Source organism: Gymnoscopelus microlampas (assembly GCF_963454915.1).
Source record: "Gymnoscopelus microlampas genome assembly, chromosome: 2".
NCBI lineage: Eukaryota > Metazoa > Chordata > Actinopteri > Myctophiformes > Myctophidae > Gymnoscopelus > Gymnoscopelus microlampas.
The window spans coordinates 40,846,678-40,873,311 of NC_139939.1; the positions used below are offsets into that span (position 1 = coordinate 40,846,678).

The 26,634-nt window shown below is 42.5% G+C and overlaps 1 pseudogene across 1 annotated transcript in view; it reads left to right on the forward strand.

Annotated features, from left to right (window-relative positions):
- The first annotated feature begins 6,558 nt into the window (after positions 1-6,558).
- The window catches only part of LOC311055221, a 32,110-nt pseudogene continuing 12,034 nt past the window's right edge, over positions 6,559-26,634 (forward strand). The window contains exons 1-7 of the transcript in view: positions 6,559-6,628; positions 7,628-7,764; positions 15,736-15,745; positions 15,827-15,961; positions 22,202-22,342; positions 23,645-23,655; positions 25,990-26,034. The product of the transcript in view is annotated as an uncharacterized misc_RNA (transcript). The remainder of the gene's footprint in view (positions 6,629-7,627; positions 7,765-15,735; positions 15,746-15,826; positions 15,962-22,201; positions 22,343-23,644; positions 23,656-25,989; positions 26,035-26,634) is intronic.

Genomic DNA, 26,634 nt, shown 5'->3' on the forward strand with positions numbered 1-26,634 from the left:
ACATTCTAATACAACCAAAATACCCAATATCGGCACCGGCCTCAGTGGCGCACCTCGCTAATCATTAGACCCCCAACCCACTACCACTGGGAGTCTGGGTTCGACTCCCGCTTGGGGAGAAACTTTTTCTGTCATCCGCGGACTACTTTTTTTCGCCGATAAAGTATAGTTTTGGACCATGACGGAGGCGCGCCGACTCAGCAGACCTTGAGGCTGAGGAGTCGCGCCCGAGCGCCTCCAGGCGCGAGTGCCCGCGACGACCAGCCGAAGGTCTGCTAGTCGACTCAGCGCCGTCCGAGTTATGTACCGATAGGGACAGAATAGTAAATATTATTGGTGAGGACTGCGTCTGCCCCACTGACTGTGTTTGCCCCAACTGCCACTCAAAGTGACTACTGGCCAATCACAGTGCGTCTCAACTTCCGGGTACACAAACGCACTACATTTCCAAAGCTGGCTTGGTTAGCCTAACAGTGAAGTAGCCAGTTGCAGATCAATCGTCCCTCCAAGCTATGGGATCCAGTAAGAGAAGAATGAGCCTATGGGCTGTTGCACGTGAATGCGAAGGTTGGCTGTCTGCCTCGAGTAAAGGTCTGTTCACGTTAGCCAGTTAGCTCTTGCTCATTGTTGATCACAACATAACTTAGAGATGAATAATGTTGACAAGCAGCTAAATTGTATTTATATTATATTGCTGCTGGTCCATATCCTGTGATGTGCGCAGGCAAAGTATGCAGGCTTTTGGGTAAATATGTGCTCGGTATGCATAGTGTAACTTTTGGAGAGGAGCACTGCTAATTTCATCCTGTTGGCATGTGGTGCGGTGTGTCAACCCCGTTTACGTCCTTTCAGCTAAGCTATTTATGTAATAGTAATAGAAATGAAAATCCTTTATAGCTTTGTAGTTGTGAGTAGAGCCAGTGCTGCCGTTGGCCGAATTGTTAATGGGTGGCCATTAAAAAACGGTTTCCCCGTCAAACCGGTTCTCTTGCCAGGCACCAGCGGCTGCTGGTGGGGGGCCAGTGGGGCCACAACCAACAGCGCCCACCACAACGCCAGACCCGCCACCACCAGCAACCATCTCCGCGGCCAGCAGCACCATAAGTGCTCCCTGCTCCCCGGATTCCAGTGGCGCAGTTGCGCCTACAGACCTCTCTGCTATCGACGAGCCAGCAACTCAACCCAAACTAAGCCGCTTCCCAAATATACTTGCATATTGTGTTTTATTCACGTTTCTCTCGCTTGCATTAACGCTGATAGTAATTCTCAATAGACTGTCACTTATCAGCCATCGTTGCGCGAGCCCCCACCCGCCCCCCAGAGTCTAACCCCCCCCCCCAGACCCCCCGGCAGGGGGGGGGGGGGGGGGGGGGGGTCTGGCCCGGTCTACGTTAGAACCCACCGTACGCTAGTGCATAGCCATACACCGTAACCATTTATTACTGCGATATTTTGTGACACCCCTAGTACAAGGTGAGGCTGACTCATTCACCTGCCAGTGAGGAGCCCCCACCAGGAGGATGTAGGGCCTACGTCCCACTCCTCCCGCCCAACACTCCCGGCTGACAGGTGCCGCCCCAATGACCAATATCACCCAACCCGCCCAGCTTCCCTCACCCAAACACGGGCCAATTGTGTTCATATAGACGCCCGACAAAGCCAGATGCACCACGGTGGATTCAAACCCTGATTCAAACCAACAACCTTCGTGGTGGTGGGCAGGGATTTTACCATTGTGCCACCCGAGCGCCAAAAAAAAATATTTTTAATAAAAATATTTTTAAATAAATTCATAATAATAATACATGCAATTTGAATTTATATAGCGCTTTTCTGAATACTCAAAGTCGGTTTACAAAACAAAACAAATAAAAACAACGTTATTAGGAAAAAAACTTAAAGTGGTAAAAAAAACTAAGCAAAACTAAATCATTTAAATGTAAAAAGTAAAAAGGGGGATTTGAACTAGGTAGGGAATGCAAGTCTGAAAAGGTGGGCTTTGAGAGTGGCTTTGAGAGTGGTTTTAAACGTGGCGAGGGTGATTATGGATATTGTTGATTTTGTTGTGACAAAATTATGGGAACAGTGAAGGACTGCGAGATGGTGTCCATGGGTTTGAGGAGTTTGTTGATGGTGGAGAAAAGTATTCTGGGGTTGCCACTGCCTGGAGGATTCCAGAGTAGTTGGAAGAGCAGGTGGAGTTGAAGGTGTCTTTATAGAGCTGCATGTGTTGCTTGTATGTGTCGGTGTGAATGGTGAGACTGGTCTTCCTGGCGAGCCTTTCCAACTTTCGGCCCTTGGACTTGAGGTGGTGAAGTTAATCCATGTGTGTACTAGGGAGCAGTGTGTGTAAAGGTGACAGATTGGGTTTATTAGAGTTATTGTTATTTCATAGGTCTATGGACTATCATTTAATTAATCGTAAAGCCCTGAATGGGATTATTATTACTGTGTAATTCAGTGATTTTGGTACTGTGCAGGTCAATGTAATTAGAAATATTTGTTTGGTCTAACTCTAATCTTGTAGAACTAGCTTATACATTTCCACCTACATCTTATGTTGTGTTATATTGTATCAACTGTTTAAACACCCAAATTGGGATTGCAGGGAGTTTAAGTTAAGGCATTGGTTTGGATTGCTTAAGGTTAATGTAAGATGGCTATCGTCCTCTTAACCAATCAGTACTAGTGTGCCGACTGTTTGTAAATCATATGACAACAGCACATGAGATTATATTGGCTATATACGTTATTGTTTGAAATAAGAGTAGTAATTATAGGGTAGTTGAAAATCCAATGTATACACATTGTGGTTGCAGAACCATGACCTGTATTGTGCTCTGTCTTGATGGCCTATTATCACATTGAGGGTGGTGGCTTGATGGTGATGACCCCATAATATTACATATCGCGCTATTAAAAAACAATAAAATAAATGCATAGCAAGTGCTACCGTAAGTTGAATAAAATTATGCAATAAAATGGCTGAAGGAGCCAGATGAAATAAATAGGAATCAATTGAAATGGTGAACCAACCTGAATCACACTAAAGTGTGTTTTAAACCACTTAAACCCTTTATACTGTACTTCATTGACAGGGGTCAAATCTCTTTGTTGAAAATAGCCAATCTCCAATCTCACTACACATCCCAATGCGACACATTGTGAGCTTGTAGGTCTGCTATTTTCACTGAATGTTCGCCTATATTCATAATGTTTGCCTATTATGACGTGCCCAGAATAGGGACGTAAGGTGGTTAAGATGTCCTTCAAAAGATGGCATGATTTATCTAGTCTGAGCTCTTCAGACAGGGTATATTCATGCTGTCACTTGATTTGCTTTTTCTTCTATAATCTTTCTTATCAGATGGGGTTTTCTTATGTAGTACAGTACTTGGACAGATGGTGTAAAACATAGTCAACTTAAATTAGTGGTAAAATATTTTGGCTTGGAGAAAGATACGTTTACAGCTGTTTTGGGCATCAATCTTGGGGACCATCTATTCATAATTTATTGCCTACTAAAACGGGCTTGAGGGCTAAGGTGAAACATCTCCCTGCACTTCCCTCAATTATTTTTCTCATTAATCAAGAAATCCAGCACTTAATGCTTTATTCGTCAGGAGTCAAGCTGTGTTAATTCAGTCCAGGTGTGATGGGTGATATTTTAATCAATTTGGGAAACCCTGATTTAATTCAATTAATCTTTGGATACTGTGTAGATGATTCATGTTTCAAAATGGGATTTGAGTGAATAGTTGTGTTATGTTAGTAAGCCTGTGGAGGGAAATTATGATTTAGAGTCCCAATAAATATATCTTCAAACTTATAACACAAAGCAGCAAATTGAATAGCACTGACCAGCAAGGATGTTGAGTAGTGATGATGGATCTGGCTTGTTTAAAAGGGAAATGTGCTTCTCTGTTCATTGACACAGAGGAGCGAAGCTGAGCGGGAGAACTACAAGGGGGCTTTGGTAGAATTCAATGCAAGGGCAACAAGGGGGGCATGTTGGAGTCTTAACCGCAAAGCTATCAATGCCAGGTTATGCAGCAACCCCCCCCCCCACACACACACACACACACACACACACACACACACACACACACACACACACACACACACACACACACACACACACACACACACACACACACACACACACACACACACACACACACACACACACACACAAACACAAACACAAACACAAACAATGTGCACCTATGTGTAGGTGGATTTGTAGTCCATTTGTAATTCAGAGTGTACAAATGTAACCATGGACCCTTTGGTTTGTACACTGAGTTAAATGAACACTGAGGAGTTTACTATGTAGATCTTCCAGTATGATCTTTAAGGTGAGTTCAAAGTACATCCCATGCTGTCAAAGTTCAGGTATACCTTCCACTTCGCTCTGATCTTCATAATAAGTTGTCTGAAGAAAGCTGGCCAAGCCTCACTTTGGCACACGTCTTGCCAACATGAAGCCCATGGATATGGAGCATCAAGGAGAACACCTGTTGTTCCAGGAGCCTGAGCACCCTGGAGAAGTTCCTCATCTTCCTGTTTGTGGCCATGACCGGAGCCTGCATTGGCCTGATAGTTGTACTTCACAGAGAAGGCAGACTCCAGCACTGATCGATTAAAACGGTGAGTGTCCATGCAGAAAATGATTACTTTATTTTGTAAATGTTTCCATTTCTTTTCTTTTTTTTTTGTCTACGTGTCAATTTTTATCATTGGATTGTCAGTGCAGTAAAAGATGGCAGAGGTAATGGTCTACACAATAAATTAACACTAAGAATTTTCTGTGAGTTAACATGGATAGTCCTGGAAAGCATCCTTCATTTCAGCATCCTTTTATACAAACAGCTCTGTGTGCAAAATAAGATGACTCAGAACAAAATCCTATTCAGTATAACCCTTGCCTACATAGTAGGTAAAGAGCTGCAGTAAATGTTTAGTCTTAAAGGTAGGGTAAGTGATATTTTTTGGTCAAGTATTTTGTTAAAAGGTTACATCACTATATTCTGATAGTAATCATTGCTATAGAGTGTTTGTTCAGTAACAGGAGTCTCCCCGTCTCTCCAGCTCTTTAATAAACAGAAAATACATTTTTCGGTAGGTGTCAAAATCTCAGCCATTCAGGAGAAAGTACCCATTTTTAAGCTTCATTTTTATAGTGTTCCAGTTCCAATTTTTTTCTGCTCATTTCTTTGTGTCATCACTTCAAATTTCACTTGTTTAATCTATATCCTGATTGAGTTCTCTATTCTGATTGGATAAAATTGGAAATTAAACTGAAACTGAAACGAAAATGTATTTTGTGTTTAATAAAGAGCTGGATAGACAAGGAGACTCCTTTTACTGAACAAACACTCTATAGCAATGAGTACTATCAGAATATAGAGCTATTTAACACTTATTTTAACACTACCTTTAATTTTTGTGTTGGCTACTATACGCCATCTCATTAATGGGTGATCTTTACACAAAATGGATGGATGGATAGAGAGATAGGATGGACGGACGGACGGATGATAGACAGACATATACATATAGATAGATAGATATAGATCTTTATTGATTCTACTCTGAAAATACAGGAAATAACGGAAATACTGGAGGTGAAATAAGAATATGATATTGCATCCGTAACAGGTAACAGGTACTGACTGTGTGAAATTAAACATGACCATGATTTCTTCTTTCGTGTTTTATTTCTTTGTCCTAATATGTATTTATTTACTTTTTGTTTTTGTTTGTTGGGGGGGGGGGGGCTCTCTGACCAATGGAACCAACCCTCGGTATAAGCATGCAGTGATTTGTTACTATTACCGCTGTCTGGGTGCCTGAGCCATGGCACCCAAATGTTGTCTCATACTTCAGTGTAATTTATGTCTCATCAATCTCTGTGAGGGACACTGCCCTGCTTGTACTAAAGTGGTGTTTAACATAATGCACACAGCAGTACCCAGGCCAGCTCCTCTCTCTATCTCTCTCTCTCTCTCTCTCTCTCTCTCTCTCGCCTTTCTTCTCCATCTCATGGCTATTTCTTATTTAGAAAACCCATTATTCATCTCTACCTTAACGAGGACAAAATGCAGAATGTAGCCTAATGCCATTTAATGGCAGTGAGCAGTGGTGTACTATGAGAGATATCTCCTAATATTTCCATTTCCTAGTTTCTGCTGTTGCCAATGGAAGTTGGTGCGTCGTATTTTTGGCTCACAATTCTCAAGTACCAGATCCTACTACTACTGTAGTTTTGTATTCCACAGTATGTAATTGCATCCGCTTGACATCCCAGCTGCAAATCAGTTCCTGATTTGAAGGCTAGAATGAAAGGGAGCATACCTTGGTTTTGAATGTCAGGTTCTGCAATTCAATATTCTGTTAACACACATTATCTCTCCTTTTGTGTTTCAGCTATAGTCTGTTGGTTTGTATACGCATGGCACTGTGTGCAAAGTAGCCTACAGTATGTGCAATTTCAAAAGGGGTGATAAACTATACCGCCCCCCATGGCTTGCCAACTCGGATGGCACGTTTGTCAACATGCAAGGCCACCAGATGCTCGACACAGGCATTCGCTTGCCTATAGTGGCTCACTCGGCTGCATCTCATTGTGAGCCTCAAGGCCATGCTGTTGGCATGCCTAGGTTAACAAGTCGCAATGCGACAAGTTGTTAGTTGGAGCATAATTAATACCATTTTACCAAATATAATACCAAATTGGACTGCGTGCAAACGCACAATTTACACTTAACAGTAGCAAAACAAATGTGTTCTCATGTCAAGAGTCAAATGAAGGCAGTATATTACAGTTGCATTCAAATAATCGTCCTGTCTCAAAAATGACACATATACCTCACCTTAAAGATCATACTGGAAGGAATATTTTCTACAGCGGAACAAGTGTTTGATTTTGTTCAGGTCAGTTTATACTTGCTCTTTATTAATTGGAGGATTGTATATAGCCTATACATTTTTAAGTAATAATGTAATATATATAATTAAACCAGCACAGAAAGGAGAACAAATTAATCGTGTGGAGCTTGTGCAGATACACAAGGATGTTTGTGTGGAAGTGTACTGTAGGTTTGTTAGTGACTTTGTTAGCACCTACATACTGTAGCTACAGTATGCACACATTGATATTCAAGAAGTGAAGAGTAATGTGATAATGTGACATTAACAGAGTGGTAATGATGACAGGGTTAAGCCTGATTTATGCTTTGTTGTACAGTGTGCCAGGCATCGAAAATAGCTGAATAAGCTCACAATGAGCTATTTCCAGCAAAAAGTACATTCAAATTATATTCCATGGCCACTTACAGCTTACGCACAAGTCGTCAGATGGGTGGGCTAAGTGCAGTTTTAGGAAGACCATGTTTATTTTAATGATCAATCAATCAATTGTGTTCTGGCTTGGATCAATGGAACGTAGTATCAAGGTTCAAGCTTTTAAAGACAAAATACCATGACATTTTATTTAATATTTTTTTTATGTATTAATGTTATATCATCAATAACATTTTAGTGTTTTGCCAATTATTTTTGGGGGCCCACTTGCAATATCCTCACAGATTGGTAATCACTGAAATAAACTATGGCTGCGTTCCAGGTGGCCTGGTGGACTCGGGTTGTGGCAATCCACAGGAACTGTCTGGAGAGTCTGGAACCTTCACCAGCTTGAACTACCCCAACAGCTATAACAACGGCAAGAGCTGCGTGTGGCACATCACTGTGGAGCCTGACAAGGTAGAGTGAATCATCAACCGAAAACATTGCTCCAGTGTGGCTGCTCAGTGGCAACTAGCAGCTGCAGGGTGCGATTGTGAGTAAGTGTGAAAGCATGGGTATTGCTATAAATGAGCATTTAACTGAGCTTCTCATACACTGAATAAATAAAGGTTGAAGCACGACTGAGATTATAGAAGTAGTCGTTATGATGGTTGGTCTATGGTCTTCTCCGACACACATATCTACAGGTGTGCAAAGTTACTGAATGATAAGGTTTTGTTCCAACCCAACAACATGAGATGAGGTGGTTTGACTAATTATGACACCTTCATGCAGGGAAAGGAAGAAATAAATAGTGGATTGGATTGAAAACCTACTGTAGCACCTACTCAGCCCTCACTTGACTGGGGTCCTCTGATCTACAATACAAATCGAGTGCCAAGTGGAATCATGTACGTGCCAAGTGTATCCATTGCTTTCGCTCTGCCTAAACACTGCAGCAGGTGATTCCACTAAAACTAATTTCACACCTGTCAGTGAGGCGATGGCTGGACTGGAAACCAGCAGCACACACTCAAGAGTCGGTCTTCGTTACCGTATAGACCCCTTAACAGACGACGTCACACTGATAAGAACCAGTATGCGTGCAATGAAACCCATTCTATCAGGTCTCGCTAGGATGCGCCTCACTAGCCAACACACAAGAGGGGGTTGGGGTGTGCTGAAACCAGCGCACCCCGAAAGAACATGTTGGGAATTGATTGCGTGAAACAATCACCTGTGCGTCCAGTCTCAATGTTAGTAAACAAATAATTGGTCTATTGCCATTATTTAATTTGCCAAGTATGTTCACACATGCAAGGAATTTGACTTGGTAGGTTGCTCTCTGTGTCCACACAAAAAATGTGGTCAAAGAAATAAGAAGAAAATACATCTAGATGTTAATAATAAATATGAAATCTTATTTTATATTGTAGTAGCTTTTGTTGCGAACGCAGCGGAAGGAGGCGCGCCGAAGGTGTGCCTCCGCGCAAGTGGAGCTTACTATGACAGGGGTTCTCAACCTTTTCAGGCCGCGACCCCCAAAATAATGATATTATTTCCCGCGAACCCCCACGTGCACGCGTGCGGTCCCGTTCGCGCGTGCGAGCGGTCCCGTTCGCGTGCGCGAAGGTTATTTAATTATAATAGGTTATTTGATAATTGTTTATTATCAAAACATTTTTGCAAAAAGTGGGTAAATTGAGTAAATTAACTGATAAAACATGAAGTAATGATAACATAAAAAAATATTTTGTAAAAAAAAAAAAAAAAAAAATGTTTTTTTTTTTTTTTTTTCAAATTCACCAAAAAATCTGGTGACCCCCCCCCAAATTATTTGGCGATCCCCCTGGGGGTCGCGACCCCCAGGTTGAGAACCACTGTACTATGAAACCGTGGCGATCCCCCTGGGGGTCGCGACCCCCAGGTTGAGAACCACCGTACTATGAAACCGTGCTGGGCTTGTGAGTGTCTCTGTCTCTCTGTGTGCAGTATGTGTGCACTGCCTGTGTGCAGCCAAGTAAATGTCCAATATAGACGTACCATACATCAAATGAAAGGTCTTTGAAAACTGAACACACCTGTCATGGTTGCGTTTAAGCCCGCCCCTTCCCCCGGAAGCCACGCTCCGGAGAAGGCTCCTAAAAACTCCCCATTGAAACCCCATGTTAAATGAAAAGTGCCCGAATCGCTCCCAAACTTTTTCTACCCCCCCTAAGTGGGGGTTTACGAACAAATACTTCGGCCTCGGATTTAAGCTCCGCCCCCCGGAAGTGGGTGAAACAGGCACTTCAAACATTTTGTTGAATTGTTCAAAAACATTCAAAAAATTGTTTTGGGGAATTTGTATTTTTCTAAGATGCTCCTTTTAACGCAGAATTTATTGGTATTTTTTTTCATTTTTCTATTGGTTACTTTTTTAAAAAGCTTTTTTTTTCATTATTATTTTTTTGTTTTGCGTTCGCTTCCCGCGTTCGCGCGTCTTACTTGTTGTAATGGCCTGTCTATGCCCTGATATGGTATGCATTGGACTGCATTTTAATATTGTGTTGCCTCCACACATTTGCCATTCCCATGGTGGGGGCAAACATGCAGGAGCAGTAATAAGGGGTTCCAGTGTCTTGGACACTTTGACAGGATACCAGGAGGAGTGGGAATTGAACCGGGACCCTTCTGACACCTGTTCTACCTCCTGGTCCATTTCCGCCCGATGGGCAGGTGTAGTGCTATATTTAAAGAATCAAAACAATGTGAGCAGAACATTTACTCACTACAGAAACTTTACAGAATGTTTAGCTGAATAATACACTGAAATTCACATTATATCTTGCACGATATTGCACCAGTAGGTGTAAACAACACCTACAGACAAGATTTATGGGTGTAAGTAATGCAACAGCTATGCACTGCAAGGTCAATGGTGTCGTCAGGATGTGGTGTACAGTTCAGCTGTTAATGAGTGCTGTTGCACAGGGGAAAACACGTGAGCCGGCACATATGGCTGGTGTGGCACAGGGATGGACACAAAGAATCACAGATGCGGTGACACTGGGAATGTTTAGTTTAACCACTTAAGCCCTCATCTCATCGTAATGCTATTTCAAAGAAATCTTGAATATAATTGAAAAAAAAACGTCTAATCTTAAAAATAGGGACACCGGGGTTAAAGTGGATCAGGAGACATATACATTTCTTGTTTTTTCTTCATGAACAAAATGTTTCACTCACGCAAAAACAGAATGCAGCCAATGCTTACTAGTACTGTATAGCCAACCATAGATCTAGATCTAGAGCAGTGTTTCCCAATCACAGGGTTGCGACCTGTTTTTATGGATTGTGACACGTAATTGTTCAAAAATAATGAAAACAGCAGATCTACAAGCTCGCAACATGTCGTCTTGTGACGCTAGTGTGAGCTTGAAGATCGTCTATGTTTGAGTCATAATGTGTCATTAAGTGTCATAATGTGTCATAAATTCATAATATATTTTTGTAAGTTTGCCTCCCAGGAAGACACAAAACTAAAAGTTTGGAAAGCCCTGATCTAAAGAATGTGTAATGGAACAATTTCAATATACTGTATGGGCCTTCCATTAATGAACACAAACCAGCATCCTCATCCCTGTTGCAGACACAGTCTTTTATAGTGTGTGTGTGTTCCTGTGCAGTGGGGCGCTCCAGTGTGTATCTATAGTGCGCCAACCAAAGGCCAAGCCTTTCTTCTGTCAGGTTAAGCATGGAGGACAGCTTGGCTGAATGCAGTAGCAGTTCAGCTGACAGATGGCTTCCTTCCCCACAGCCCCCCACAGGACAACACAAATACCTTGTTTTCTTTCCTCTTGCCAGCACGTCTTGCCTTTCTGCCTTCCTGACACATTGACTGGGTATCTTCTCTCACTTTCTCTCCCACTCTCATGCACTCTCTCTTTCTCTTTCTCTCTCTCTCTCTCTCTCTCTCTCCCTCTGTTTTTCTCACACCCTCCCCTGTCTCCTCAGATATCTACAGTATCTCTCTCTATCCAAACACATCTCACTCAGTCGGTTTCACTCTCTTGTCTCTGTTTGCCTTTTGCTGCTTGTTGGACACACACACACACACACACACACACACACACACACACACACACACACACACACACACACACACACACACACACACACACACACACACACACACACACACACACACACACACACACACACACACACACATACACACACATACACACACACACACACACACAAATGCATGTACATATGCACATACACACATATAAACACACATGCACATACAAACTCCATACACCCACACAATCATACTCTTAGCCTTTTCACACATGTCAGCAATTGCTCTCATTATTCATTCTTTTCAAGGACAGAAAACACATGTGCAGAGTTCCCTTTGGAGGACACCAAGCTCTGCACAGCAGACTTCATCACAATAAAAGATACGCTGGGAATTAAGGCAAACTTCTGTTAAAGGCACCTCCTTAACCACTTAAAGTCCTTTATACTACTTTGATAGTAGGATGCTTGTAGTTGTAGAGCTGCTATTTTTTCTATAATTTAGTTTTTTTGAAGATTTAAAAAATAAAATCTTGAAATTCGCCTATAATGACAAGCCCATATGAATAGTGACGCCAGGTTGAACTAGTTTCCATTGTGAAATGAAACATTGGTTTTGTTCTTCCTTTAGAGAGCATCTCACTCCAACCTGGGCACACCAGGCTACAATTAATATCATTAATCTGTTTCATACCAAATAGTGTAATCCTAAAAGATGGATCATTCTTAATCACTGTATATCTTTTGTAACTATCCAAACATATTCAGTTGGCTCTGTGACTCATATCCTGTTGGCTCAGGTAATGTTGTTTGTTTAGCAGAATATTATGACAAGCTGAGGAAAGAAGGACCCTGGTGCCAGGTAGAGAGAGTTAAAAGGAAAGGCTGCACATTTGCGTTGATAGATAACCGTATATACTGTAGATGGACGGACAGACAGACAGGACAACACCCAAGCAACACGTCAGTGGTGAAAACACAGCAATAGGTTGTGGAGTATGTGAACGTGAGCTTGCCAGACTGCTCACCTACCTTCACACCTCAGTCTCTAGAGAGAGAGAGATGAGACACTCTTTTATTCAATTCTCTCTCTCTCTCTCTCTCTCTCTCTCTCTCTCTCTCTCTCTCTCTCTCTCTCTCTCTCTCTCTCTCTCTCTCTCTCTCTCTCTCTCTCTCTCTCTCTCTCTCTCTCTCTCTCTCTCTCTCTCTCTCTCAGACACACAAACGCAGAAGCACACATGCACGCACACACACATCCGGCTCATCCATCCACACACTCTCACAGCAGGCCCGGTCCACTAGCACTGTTCTAGTTCAAATGCACATGCACTCGCGCGCGCGCGCGCGCACACACACACACACACACACACACACACACACACACACACACACACACACACACACACACACACACACACACACACACACACACACACACACACACAGAGACTGCAGAGTTAAAAGTAGCTTCTGAAATCTTTTTGAGCTTCTCTTGCCAAGTGTTGATCCAACTGATGTCTGTATCAGAAGGGGATCTCTGATAAAGACATCAAAGAAAAGGACCCACACACTGTCTGGAACTTGGAAATTGCTCTTTCAGATGTCTGTATCAACAACTGTTGATATAATATAAATATATTGGATAAATTACAGTAATACCAGAAGCCATGTACAGTAGCACTATAATAGCTCTCAAGTCAATAATGATATGTTGTTAAATGCTAATGCAGGCTCCTTCTCTATTTGAGTCCTACTAGATCTTAGTGCAGCTTTTGATATACACCCTGGACTCCTGGAGACCCAAACAGTGTTTTATTAAATCAATTTATGAGCAGTATTGTTTTTTGTTTTGGCAATGAACGGATCTGCTTTTACTCTGAAGTAGACTCTAAAGGAGCCTGATACAGCTGTCCCTCAGGATCTCCATAGAACATAAAAGTAGATCCAAAACAACAGATGGTAGGTGGGGTGGTAAAGAGTGAGTGATCTGAGAAGCAGTAGCAGCAGACTGCAGTAAAGCAGCAGCTAGCCTCAATCTCCAGGCTTTTAGTTTTTAGTTCTAAGCAGCAGCAAACAGCAATCAAGTAATGAGCAATGCAAACTTCCCTGCTTAAATGGGACGCTCTGTTATTGAACTGCGTATGTGATTGGTTGAGAATAGAAGCGTGGCGCTGAGACCAACCAATGAACTTGCTTTGTGCATGTGCCATGCGCGACATTCATTTGAAATTGTTTGACACTCAACATATTCTTCCATGCACTCGCAGATTTCCATTGAAGGGACTTTTATCTATAAATGTCATCCTTGTCGCTCTTGCGCAGTTGATCAAGAACAGAACTCTGAATATTCTCTGTGAAGAGGTTGGCACTTTAAAAGTAAGGTTTTATATACATGCATAGGGTATACACTTTAAAATAACGTGGATAATATGTATTTATGTATTTATAGAAGACTGTTGCTTCAGATTTAGATTTTAAACAGTGGAATTGAGCGGAATAATGGCATTTCCTAGGAAATCTGCTAGAGGAGGATTAATAAAGGCTAGGCTCGCTCCAGGACAACGTGGAAAACCGTTTCAAACACTGTTTGGGTCTCCAGGGGTACCAGTGATGCATACTGTCGACTATGCTACTAAACTGGCGTTTACTTGCTGCGTGGAAAATGTACACTTTGCTGGCGCGTTTCACCGTTTTAGCACTCCTTCAGCAGCCGCTGCTTCTAAATGTTGGCGCTTTTCGCCATAGTTGAGTGTTCTTTCACCTTCTACCTGTCGTTTGGTGCCCCCCCCCCCAAGGTTGATGCCCTGTGCTTTAGTACCTAAAGCCCTTCCGTTAAGCCTTCACTGCATGTATGACACTTTCATGTGTGTTTAAATCTAATTATATAAACGGCAAGTTACTTCCGCGCGCCGCTGACGCCACAGCTCTGTAATCGAGTAAACACAACGGCGACACAGCACATGTCGCCAACACAGTAGCCACGGCCGACTTTCACAATTTACGGGTGGCGTAGGGCACCTATCATTGCTCACTTCACAGTTTCCACGTCGCAACAGAATTTATTACACTCAAGACATTACGGACAAAACGGAAGGTGCAACACTTTCGTACCGTTTACCGTGCACACCACCGACACCGAACGGCGACGGCTTGATCCGAAACAACACGAGCGGCCGCCATTGAACTCTGCCCATCTCCTCCACAACAACACACAAGCAGCTCCTTTGCTTCAACCCCCCCCCCCCCTTCTTACGTACCTCCTTTGTTCCACCCAGGCCATTACTTTCACTTCACTCATGTCTCGATCACAATATGTCCGTCCTTCACGTGCCATGGACATCCCAAACACAAAAACAAACAGCGACGGCCACAGTACAGCACGTTGTCCTGGTAAATCTGGTAAACAAACCAGTCTAGGTTCATGACACCAAAGGACTCGACAGTGATGTCATCATTATGCAAATACCAAGGATACGTCAGTGATGTTAGTCGGGATGCCAGGTTTATGCCAGGTTTTCTAAAAACAAGCGCCAGAAACAAGCAACCACCTTCATGAAAAAAAAAATACCACCGAAGGGGTCCGTCATCTTCCACGGGGGTCCCCGCGCGTCCCGACACTCTACAGGTCCGTGGACCAGCAGGGGGTCCGCGGACCCCCTGCAACATAGAAAATATAATTTCTTCTAATTTTTTTTTTTTTTTTTTTTACTTTTCCACAGTTTTACTCCGGCGATTTGGGTACCCCAATATACACGCGCCCACGCTGGGCCCCGTGCGCGGCTGGGGTTTCGGGGGGCATAGCCCCCCGAAACTCTAGTTTGTGATAAAATGCTGCCACACCTTTCAAATACATCTCTGGAAAACTGAACTGGAAAAGGGTATCACCCTTAGACTATTATGCACAAAGCCTATTTTTACCACCCTTAATCAGTGTCCAAAGCACTTTAAGAGCTGGATGTCTCAGACTTTACAGAGGTTTAGAGGTTCTGACTATTCTAAAGCCTACTGTAGATTAAAGACAAAGGGTGAACTCCTTGACCCTGGAATGTCTTCCCTGAGAAGTAACTCATTTTAAATATCCTCTTAAAACACATTTACGCAAAGAACGCTGGAGCTGAGGTGGCGAAACAGGTGGCAAATCCATGCATGGGCATGCCCATATATGGATATGATCAGCTGTCATGTGGAATGGGCTTCCTATACCCTAGGTCCATGGTCTCAAAGGCCAATTTTAAAACCTCGAACTAAAGCTGGCTGAATGATACCAGGACATATTCATAACTATATGCCTTAATTGGAACATCATTCAGACTTGTTACTTGTCCATGCTAATTTACTTATATGTTACTGTTTATACTATTGTGTTTTGTATCATCTCGTAAGGACCCTAATGGTAATAAGCTTTCAAGCTTCCTAGAGTTTATACCTTTGACTGATATATGCTTGTATTTTCTCTTAAAACACTTCTGCATAGGAAAATACTGTGGCTATGATAAACCGGTGGTGTCCCTGGGAAACTGTGTAACGGTTTACTTTGACACCAATGACAGAAAGACAGACAAAGGATTCAAGGCCCATCACAAATCTGTCTCTTCCGAAGGCACAGCAGGTAAGACATTTTAAGTGGAAAAAAAGGGGAAAAAAATCAGAGTAGATTAGTACACTTGACTTGTTCTCAATGCTGCTATATGCTGAGGATCCAGTTTCCTGTTATACCAGGTGGTTAACCACATGAACCCTAGCATCCCTATTCTGGGGCAAATATTCGTGTAATATAGCAGATCTACAACCTCCCAACGTGTTGATGTGCGACATGTTGTGAGCTTGTAGATCGTCTATTTTTGGCAAAGAGATTTGGTGTAGAGGGGAAAAAGGAGCAAACCTGGACCCCTGGGGGACACCAGTCAACGAAGTATATGGGTTCAAATGGTTAATTGATTCTCAGTCCCAATCCTGTGCACCCAGACTACGAAGAAATATGAAGAAAAGGCATTTGGTTTCACTGTTAAACAGATAATATATAATATAATAAATACCCAATCAAACACCCAAGTAGTATAATAGCCAGGGTATTGCAACAGAAATTACCTGAAGAAATTACCCCTGAAGAAATGTCAGATTTCTTGTTCTCTATGCTCATTCTCTAACCTAGAAAATGAGCAGTGTCGTTACGATGCGTGTCGGGTTGAATTGATAAATGGAGGAAATGGAGGGAAGGGAGGATGGAGTGAGGGTGGGTGGGGAAAGAGGGAATGGGATCATGGAGGGAGGGAGTCAGAGAGAGCGGGAGGGCAATAGAATGATGGGGAGATGGATATGGATAGAGAGAGGGAGGAGGGTGGCTGGGAAGAGGAGAAAGGGTGGATGGGAGGGAGTAGGAAAGGAAGGGTGGATGGGATGGAATGGAATAGGAAAGGAAGGGTGGATGGGGGGAGTGAGTAGGAAAGGAAGGCAGAGAGTGAAAGAGGGAGAAAGTAAAGGAGGGGAGTGGGTATCCTTGAGATGTCTGTGGATCTGAGGTGCCCTTCATCGCCTCGTTTCCAGAAATAGCCGGGGCGGGTGGTTCTCTGGAAGGTGACCGCGGGGATCTGCTGACCCTGGATACCCTGGCCTACTTGTTGTACAAACGCTTGTTTTATTGTTGTATTGTTTTATTGGATCTTGTTTAGTCGATACACTTATTTGTTGTAGCTCCTGCTCATTCGATTCGATTCGATTTTGCTATTTTGTCTCATCTGTTTAAGGAAATAGCCTAGGTAGCTGATATATTGCACTTTTACCTTAGCGCTAGGTATACTCTTGGTTCCTTGTTTTTGCAGAAAATGCACTTAAGACTTCTGGTGATTAGTAGTTTTCGTTCCCTAGCTATGTTGAATGCACTTATTGTAAGTCGCTTTGGATAAAAGCATCTGCTAAATGACTGTAATGTAATGTATCTGTTGAAACATCAACAAGTGTTTTTCTTTGTGGGACTGATAGCTGATATTGACCTTGACCATTCAGGAACAGGTATAAAGTATTCAATGTTGATTTAATAATTTCTCATCAGGGATCCTTTGCTCAGTTTGAACCTGAAGACTTCTGTTGTTATTTGGCTGTGCAGTTATCCCCTCTCCCCCTGTGTTGTCTCTGCCTTGGCTCGGCGACTGGGCTTCTGTCCAAAGATTACAGGGAAAAAAATGAGAAGATTATTTATGAGTTATGTCAAACTGCAGCTCATGCGGCACTCTGCAACCCCATCAGAGACAGAAAGGCTAGTGAGACACAGGAACAAAGGACGAGATTGCATAATATTGATAAATAGATTTCAAGTAACTGCAGCCATCTTCAGGTTGTGCTCTGCTAAATCGACTCCATAGGTTGCAGCCAAGCAAGCACTGTTTGCTGTTTGGCTAACCACCATTGTGGTTTGAAATTCACTAAGGAAGGAAAATAAAAAAGCTTATTTGATTTGTGCTGGTATGAGAGATTAAACTTTATTGGATTGATATTGTTGTATTGTAATATATTCACTGGAATTCACTGTAAACTGAAAAGTGATAAAGTAAAGTTCTATCATTGTGGGCGAGCACACTGATGGTATCCTCAATATGTATGTTTTATTTATTATTTATATTAAGTGGTGTCAGATGAAATCATGAAAATGGTAACAAATATTCATAAACCCATTACGCCCACAATTATTAGACTATATAGATATATACTATACATCAATCTGTTGAATGCTAAGATGTAATTATCTAATGATTCTATACCAACATATAGCGAGCTCATACTGTTTCTTCAGGAACAGTATTTTCTAGTTATTATTGGTATCTTATTGACACCACCAGTGGATGTTCTCAAGAGTGTTTAGGATTTAGGTTTACAAAGTAAAATAATGGCTAGTCTAGATATCGACATTCCTCAGTTCACTTACTCTGTGTTTAACAAATGGATCTATTCATGTTCTTGTGTGTGCTTGACAAGTGGCGGATCACAGTACCGGAGGGGGAGTGGGTTCGACTGGCGTTCACCTCCTTTGATCTGGTCCCTGAGGCTTCTGGAGACTATCAAAGAGGTCTTTGATAGACTCAAGCCGGCTCGGAAACCATGGGTAGGACTCGGATCTGAATTGTTAAGATATATTTTGTTTATATATGCATATGTATCAGTAATCTGCCTCAATTACAATAATTGATTGATCCAGTTTGACCATTCTGTATGGTAGAGTACAGTATAACTATAGCATAACTGCTGTGGTTGTAGTTGTCTACCTTCTCTTGTAATGTACATCCTGTGGATGGGTATGGACCACTACTAGTTGACTAGGGGTATTGCATGAAGCTCCAGGCACAATATAGCCTCTGCTCAAACAAGCTTTCTGTCTTAGCTCAGCAGTAGACATTGGTGCTTGCGCGGGGGACCTGGGTTCGAATCACAGGTAGGACATCAAAGTCACAAATTGTAGCTTTAAACCTACTACTTTACATTAGCATGTCTGACAGTACCTCTGCCAGTGCTTATCCTCTCCCCAGTCATAAGCTAGCATGACAGAATAAGTTACACATACAGTATTGATAAAGCACAAAGTTTTAATATGTCAAATGTTTACAGGCTCTGTGTTCCTCACATAAATTTGAATTATTCTGTTCAGGGGCTGTTTGGCTGTGGGCTTTGTTTAAGCTACATCTACTGTATATAATAACTATTTATGTGGATGAATGAAATATATATGAATATATTAATAAATCAACTCTATATCAACTATGTGGACCCATGAATAAAAAATTAGCTCTATTAAAAATTTGGGATGAGAACTTGCACAAATAGACCCAGAGATTCTGGACTTGGACAGATATGAAATTTTAATCACTTTGAACACTTGACTCAGCTCGACCTGCTCACAGACCTTGGTTATCATGAATAATATAATAACTCTTTGCTCCTCTTATTGTTTCACTTCAGTGGCTGAGAATCGGAATTTATGCTTATATCGTGCTTTTGTGCTATTGTGCTTTTGCTTACCTTTTCCATTGCTATGTATGTTAATTACATGGCCAACTTTTACTGTCTCTGCGGCTGCGCCCCCAGTGCAGTCCAGTGCACTGTTAAAGCATCTTCTATAATTGGTCCTCACTAATGCTCATTATAAGATAGGACCATTTCCATCTACTCACTCTGCATCTCAGAGGTTGTGGGCAGTGCATCTCAGAGGTGGGTTGTAGTTCAGAGAACCTGTCTACAGATTACATCATCGATGGGGATTAAAAGCTAATGGAAACTACTTTTCTTCCTAGAAAGTTAGCATGCTGAAATACTATAGAAGGCATTGGGCTTCATTCACAAATATGTAACAGACCTGGGCTTCATCTCACCCGGGTCTGTTAGGGTTGGATTTACTTTTTTGGGCCCATTGAGTACTCTATTGATAACAATTATTTATAAAATTATTATAATGATAAACATATTGTAATTGAAATCCTTATTATTATACACCTGAAGAAAATGCAAGAACCAATACTTTTTGCATGTCAGCACTCAAAAGTGGACACACTTGAGTGTGTGTCAATCAGATTCTTACCTAAGAGCAAATCCCAAGTAAAAACACATTGGTGAATGTCAGAATCTTCATGAACACGGTGTCATGGGTCAATAAAGAAATTATTTCTTAAGAATGATTGGTCGATGAGGCCCATTTGTCATGAATACAAAAAACACCAAAAATGTCCTTGCTGTGAACTTGTAATCTTTTTTTTTTGTGCCTATAATATATATATATATTGTTTTGCTACAGATTTGATAGGTCACAGCAGGGGGACCATGTGGGTCAAGAGACAAGAGTGTGCAGAGTGCAAATGCCAGTCATCTGTTAAAGATGCAGTCCATAACTTCTTTGTTGAATAAAACATACTTTTAAGCAATCTGTAAGGTATATAACTAACACAACTGCAGTGGTTGGAGATTGTTTCCCTTCTCTTATTGAGCAATTCAGGACAACTACTTTCCATCTTAGAATTTGAATCCCAGGTAGGACATCAATCTTATGGATTTCAGCTTTAAGATCAGAAAGGTTTTAATGCTAATATTTTACAGGCAAATCATGTGGTGGTAAGCTCCCAAACTCCCTGGAATCCTCTGGCAACACCATGGTGTTACGTTTCAAAAGCGACAACACATTGACCTCCAAAGGATTCAGTGCCACCTAAGACCAGCCTTCCTCCTCTCATCGTCCCCACAACACCTCTGCCTACGACCACACCAAGACCCACAACAACACCAATAGCAATAGGTATATGTTTTTTATTTCTGGGGTTGTACTTTCCTGATCTAATTCTTCAGAACCGGAATTGAAATTAAGAATCAAAATTGTTATTAAGTGTTGGCCAAGTATGTTCCTCGAAGACACAAGGAATCTGGCTTGGTTGGTTGGTTGGTTTCTCTCTCTCTCTCTCTCTCTCTCTCTCTCTCTCTCTCTCTCTCTCTCTCTCTCTCTCTCTCTCTCTCTCTCTCTCTCTCTTTCTCTCTCTACTCTTTCTTTCTCTGCTACACACAACACAATGAAAACAACAGTGATGAAGAACTATAAATCTAGTATAGATTTACTTCTCTTGTCTAATAATTCAGTCTTATTCTTTCTAGTGTAAAACAAGGCTGAAGATACTTGGTATGCACATTTTAATTAATTAAATGGCCCACTGCACAATTGGATTGTATTGACTGTGTGTGTGTGTGTGTGTGTGTGTGTGTGTGTGTGTGTGTGGGTGTGTGGGTGTGTGGCCCGGGTGTGTGGTGCGTGGGTCCTTGATTGCAGTTGAATGTGAGCTCTCACTATATAATTGATCAACTCTCTGCCCAGAGCTACAGACATTTTGACGATATTTGAGTCTAATTCATCTTGAGCATTTTTTTATAACTTCCGACTTCCAGCGATTTAATCCGAGATGTAGACTCATGCCTAAAGTAAATAGACATTTTTTACAACAGGGCGTCCCTCACAGTTTGTTACTGTCGTTCAGTAAATCGCATAACCTTCATGCACTTTCTGAACCAATCATCTTAATCACTTGATCAATGAGCTGCTGGTTCTCGAGGGTCTTGTGAAGCAGCTTACATAAAGGCCATGCTTCCCTGCACAGTTTCTCCTCCTTGCATATAGGGAGGTTTCCTGTTAGTAAACATGAGAGGAATATGACCGCGCAGCTGCGGGGGGAAGCCTATGGGTGCGTTTGGAAATTACGCACCGGAGCACACTCGCCTATTAGTTTGTATTGGCCAGTGCGCTCACTGCCGCTCAGGGCTGTATTTTCGAACGCGCCTTTCCCCCACTGACCCCCAGGCATGCGCAGATTGCGCATTCTGCTCTGTGATGACGTCGCGCGGAAATCCGTCTATAGTAGGCACAGCACTAAGGTGATGGCTCCAAATAAGAATGAATGTAAGTGGTTGTCTCTGCGTAGACCTTGCGGTTTGGTCTCTTTGAGTTAACCATATTAACCCTGGAGTCTGTGTTGGTTAAAGCCACTAGTGATAGTCCCAGATGTCTCTGTTGTCAACTTGTCAATCAGGGTACTATACAATGACAGATCTGAACAGGTGCCCATTGATTGATTGATTGATTGATTGATTGATTGATTGATTGATTGATACAGTAGTACAGTCAAAGGGTATGATAAAAGAATAACACAAAACGCCACAGGGGCCTTGTTTCCATTGTGTTCCATTGTACTCAAGTCATCAGTAAGTAAAACATAATACATACAAAACATGCGCTGTCCCCATTTGACAGATTCTGGCTGCGGTGGTCCAGGAACACTCTACGGGAGAAAGGGAGTGATACAGTCTCTTGGATTTCCAAATGCGTACCCAGCTCACCCGCGTTGCTCCTGGAAGATCCGGGTGCCCAAGGGCCTCCTGGTGAAACTTCAGATCACTGACATGTCCATGATAGGAGAGGCTGGACAGTGCACAGGAGACAAGCTGATTATCTCAGATATCTACAAGACACTAGGTGAGCCATGTGTGAAGCTGTTATTCCGACATCCCATAATTCCGACGTCCCGTTGGTCCGACTGGTCACATTAAAACTAAATAAATATCTTTCCTGCCTTTTTATTGATACGGTAGATACAGTAGACTGACAGGAAATGGGGAGAGAGAGATATGGGGAGTGACACGAAGCAAAGGTTGTCGGGATCGGGATTCGAACCCTCGACATGCTGTCAGGCTTTAGCATTAGCAGCCTAGGTGCCCGGACCACTACGCCAGCCGTCCGGGCGGATGTCGCGACCATGAGTTGACCCTCTTATACTCCTGGGTCAGTTTACCATTCAAATAGAAGGTTAAAACTACTGCACACTAGTTTAAAGCTCCCAAAACGCTTGTATTAATGGCGTTTCGACCTTTATAGGTCTTCAACAGGCAAAAAAAAGAGGACCTATAAGGTCAAAATGTTTCTGCATTTAGGCACCTGGCCTAAATACACAGTCTCCTCTTTAATCAGTTTGCCATTCACTAACTAAATTATCTGACTTAAATTGTTTTAATGTATGTTTGTGCTGCCTGTTGAGCACATTGATATTGACCACTTTAGTATAGCATATTGCACAACAAAATCATAAATCAAAGACCTTTGATACACAGAGCTTAAAAAAGGGGGCTAGACATTGTGTATCTCTTTGTTTTATTACAATGCAAGTCATTGTTATGCTTGTTCTACTATTTGTGCCATTTACCATTGACTGGGTAGAAGGTCAAGCAGATGCATGCTTAAACTGTGAGAGTGTACAAATTGACCCCAATCTACACTGTAAAATTCTCAGTTTTCATTAACAGGTCCATTTGGTTCCATTTGTTCACTCTCAGAGTTACATACCCGTAAGGGTCCATTTGGACACCATATGGTGGTCCCTGGGGCCGACGTTGAGAACCAGTGGTATAAAACATGTAATTCTTCCTCTCTGCTCTCAGTTTCCTGTCTCTCTACACTTTCCCTTTTAAATCCAAACGGTTTGCTTGCCTTTGGGAAACGCAGCAAACAAATCACAATACAAGCAGGGGATAAGAATCTGTGTGTGTGTGTGTGTGTGTGTGTGTGTGTGTGTGTGTGTGTGTGTGTGTGTGTGTGTGTGTGTGTGTGTGTGTGTGTGTGTGTGTGTGTGTGTGTGTGTGTGTGTGTGTGTGTGTGTGTGTGTGTGTGTGTGTGTGTGTGTGTGCGTGCGTGCGTGCGTGCGTGCGTGCGTGCGTGCGTGCGTGCGTGCGCGCACACACCCGTGTGCTTGCGTGTCTACGTGTGTGTATATATCTATTTCAGCTGCAGAGCTGGTGATTAAGATCTCTCTTTAGTGGAGGTAGTCAGCACACTGTAAATTACCACTCCTTATTATTCACTTCAGAGGCTGCAGAGGAGCTGATATAACTTTATCTGCTGCTGAGCTCGCCAATATGAAGCAGAGAGGCAGACAGAGAGAGAGACATAGAGAGAGTGAGAGAAAGAGACAGAGAGAGACAGAATGACATGGAGGGAGAGAACAAAAGAGAGAGAGAGACAGAAACAGAATGACAGAGAGAGACATCCACTCTCCCTAGAACACAGGGAGCTTGGGAAGGCATGTTCATATATACATTAATGCCATTGCTTGTCTGTAAGTGGCTGTTTTAAGGGGTTAGAGGCTGAGTTTAGGGTTACGAGGGTTAGTATTTAAAATCAGGGATTTGGTCAGAGCTAGTTTAGCATAGTCAGACATTGTATGGGCTTGGTCGGCCCGGCGAAGGCGACCAACGGCCACTGTTTGATTTTTGGGGTCACGCCTTTACCACCTTTACCACACTGACTGAATGCTTCTGCCCAGATTAGGATGGTTCCTTTTTTTATTATCACTGAATTGTTATCCGCCCACCTCTATCCCACTGGTTCTCAACATACAGTAGGTTCCAGGGCAAATGGACCCTTACAGGGACTGTAACTCTGAGAGTGTACACATGGAACCAAATGGATACACTCTCAGAGTTAAATAACACTGAGGATTTTCCAGGAGAGAGTGGGGTCCCAGAGATAACAAGAAATGTGTAAAATGGCAGTCCGTGGCCTAATGTAAATCCAACTGGGGGTTTGTGATATTAAAAAGGTTGAGAATCACTGCTCTTGCCAACACATAATTAGAATTGCACCAGACTTATCAGTAGGCTGAGATCTGTCTGGAAGTCTGGATACACGAGACTAGGTCAGAGCTATGGCTGCGTTGTTCAAATAGCATTTCCACATGGGCACAGTCTGGCTCTGTTTGGTTTGAACCATGCCCAGTTGGCACTGTTGGCTCACCATGTTCTGCACGCAATCTTGTTCAGCCAAACGGATCTGTTGGGGGGGGGGGCTTAATGACGTACTGTAGGTCAGGGGGTCTTTAATGTTTTTCAAGCTAAGGATCCATTAGCTGAGAGAGAAACGAAGCAGGGACCTCCACTACATATACAGTATTGTATAGAATTGTGTTGCAAATTAATTATTTTAAGCCTTCCATGCAACTTCATAAGCCTTTCATAGCATATTTACCTGATAGACTCATCAATGTCTGTTGACTGTTGAGAGATCTGAGACTAGCTTGGAAGTAGTGCTTCATACAGTAGGTTTCAGAGTGGACTGTAAAGGTGAGGATTAATAGGCTAGTAATTAATGCCTGCTTGAGGGGATAGGATACGAACATGTAGGACTATGCATGCGTGTGTTGGGAAAGGAAGTGTCCTGCCAGGATTACAACATTTCCTGTCCTAAAAGCTCCAGTCAGTGCCCCTGGCCTATATGTCAAAATTGCTATTTCCCCCTGCCAGGGTTCTCAAGGCTCAGCAGGAGGGCATGGTTTGTTCCTGACAGCATGCATTACACTTAACAAGTGCAGCAGACAAACACTGATGGTGTGTGTGTGTGTGTGTGTGTGTGTGTGTGTGTGTGTGTGTGTGTGTGTGTGTGTGTGTGTGTGTGTGTGTGTGTGTGTGTGTGTGTGTGTGTGTGTGTGTGTGTGTGTGTGTGTGTGTGTGTGTGTGTGTGTGTGTGTGTTACTACTTGTGGGGGCCAAATGTCCCCCCAAGTATAGTAGAATTTCAAGGATGATTTTCCTGGTCCTGTGTGTGTGACTGAGAAAGAAGAAAGATGACCGTCATGCACATACAGAACACACACACACACATGCACACACACACACACGCACCATTGCATTACAAGGTATTTTCTTCAGCTTGTCTCTCCTCTTCAGCTGTTTCTTGGCACAGGAATGACAGGAGAGAAGAACAGAATTCTGTCCTCTCTCTCCACGGTACAGTCACTGTGTCACTGTGCTCACGCTCTACAGCACCACAGGGGCAATGGCCTTCAACAGCATACTGAATGATTTATGCTCACCCATTTTTATATGTCTTTTTTTATACGTCTCAGGGCCACTGAGAGTCCCACTGAGGGACAGTATCGTTGTGTGTGTGTGTGTGTGTGTGTGTGTGTGTGTGTGTGTGTGTGTGTGTGTGTGTGTGTGTGTGTGTGTGTGTGTGTGTGTGTGTGTGTGTGTGTGTGTGTGTGTGTGTGTGTGTGTGTGTGTGTGTGTGTGTGTGTGTTCAACTTCTCATCTGCCCTCTCTGTGCCAACTCTCAACCTTTTACTTTCTGATGTAGTTAAAGTTTAAGGTGTCAGTGTGCTCAGTAGAAGGTCAGAGGAAGGTAACACACACTGACAAAGAATACAACTGGCAGCATACTTCAAAAGAAGTTAAAAAAAACATATATATCGGCTTTCCGAAACCACACAAGCTCTCTGCAGACACTTTGTTTTACTCTATGCGGCTCCGCTTTGAGTGCTTAACGTGAGACCCAGCCTACTGTATACACAGTCAGTGGACAAGTGTGTGCTATGTACTCTTCTTCATTACGTCACTGTCGAGCGGAACCCTTGTATATCCATATTTCAACTTTTATGGTTTTATTTTGTTATGTATTAATGCCTTACTTCATCATACAGCAGTGCATAAATAGTTCACAATGCTTTGCAACACATTGGGAGCATTTTTGAACATTTTTGAAAATGAAAGTGGTTTAGTGTGGCTGTGGGCTTTATAAATATTGTACCAATGAAAGGTATTAACAAGAGCTTGTGACTCATTAATAACTACACTGGATCTGTTGAAACAGAGGTTCTCTTTTCCATTTCCTACATTTAGTAGTACCGTACGCATAGAGCTGGTGAACTCAGATGAGATAGTGGAGAGGAAGGATGAGGTTTCAGAGTCAGTTGAGAGGGAGGGGAATGAATCCGGGGAGGGT